The sequence below is a fragment of the Trichechus manatus genome, unplaced genomic scaffold, assembly GCF_000243295.1.
Source record: "Trichechus manatus latirostris isolate Lorelei unplaced genomic scaffold, TriManLat1.0 scaffold00086, whole genome shotgun sequence".
Classification (NCBI taxonomy): Eukaryota; Metazoa; Chordata; class Mammalia; order Sirenia; family Trichechidae; genus Trichechus; species Trichechus manatus.
In genome coordinates, this window is record NW_004444022.1 from 10,929,941 (window position 1) to 10,931,614 (window position 1,674).

The following is a 1,674-nucleotide window of genomic DNA, read 5'->3' on the forward strand; positions in this document are numbered from 1 at the left end:
GGAATACTCCCAAACTCAATTCTATGAAGCCAGCATAACCCTGATACCAAAATCAGGTAAAGACACCACAAGAAAAGAAAATTACAGACCAACATCCTCATAAACATTTCAATAGAATTCAGCAACGTATCAAAAATATAATTCACCATGATCAAGTAGGATTTATACCAGGTATGCAGGGGTGATTCAACATTAGAAAAACAATCAATGTAATCCATCACATTAATAAAACTAAAGAACCACCTGATCTTATCAATCAATGTAGAAAAGGCTTCTGACAAAGTCCAACACGCATTCATGATAAAAACTCTCAATAAAATAGGAATAGAAGGGAAATTCTTCAACATAATTAAGGGCATTTATACAAAGCCAACAGCTAACATCATCCTAAATTGAGAGAGTTTGAAAGCATTATACTTGAGAATGGAAACTGGGCACCACTCTTATTCAACATTGTGCTGGAGGTTCTAGCCAGAGCAAGTAGGCTAGAAAAAGAAATAAAGGGCATCCAGATTGGTAGGGAAGAAGTCGAAGTATCTCTATTTGCTGATGATATGATCTTGTACACATAAAACCCCAAAGAATCCACAAGAAAACTACTGGAACTAATAGAAGATTTCAGCGAAGTTTTAGGATACAAGCTAAACATACAAAGATCAGTTGAATTCCTTTACACCAACAGAGAACTTCAAAGAGGAAATCACCAAATCAATACCATTTACAATAGCCCCCAAGAAGATAAATTACTTAGGAATAAATCTAACCAGAGATGTAAAAGAGCTATACAATAAAAACCACAAGACACTAGTGCAAAAAACCAAAAGAGACCTGCATAAGTGGAAAAACATACCTTGCTCATGCATAGGAAGACTCGACATTGTGAAAATGTCAGCTTTACCCAAAACGATCTACAGATACAATGCAATCCCGATCCAAATCCAATGGCATTTTTTAATGAGATGGAGAAACAAATCACCAACTTCATATGGAAAGGGAAGAGGCCCTGGATAAGTAAAGCGTTAGTCAAGAAGAAGAGCAAAGTGGGAGGCCTCACACTACCTGATTTTAGAACCTATTATACTGCCACAGTAGTCATAACAGCCTGGTACTTGTACAATAATAGATACATAGACCAATGGAACAGAACTGAGAATCCAGACATAAATTCATCCACATATGAGCAGCTGATATTTGACAAAGGCCCAAAGTCCATTAATTGGGGAAAAGAGTCTCTTGAACAAATGGTACTGGGATAACTGGATATCCATTTGCAAAAAACTGAAAGAAGACCCATACGTCACACCATGCACAAAAACTAACTCAAAATGGATCAAAGACTTAAATGTAAAATCGAAAACAATAAAGATCATGGAATAAAAAATAGGGACAATGCTAGGAGCCCCAATACATGGCATAAACACAATACGAACTATAAGTAACAGTGTACAAGTACCAGAAGAGAGACTAGATACCTGGGAGCTCCTAAAAATCAAACACTTATGCTCATCAAAAGACTTCACCAAAAGAGTCAAAAGATGACCTACAGACTGGAAAAAAAATTTTGGCTACGACAAATCCGATCAGTGTCTAATCTCTAAAATCTACAAGATACTGCAAAACCTCAACAACGAAAAGACAACCCAATTAAAAAATGGGCAAAGGATATGAACAGGC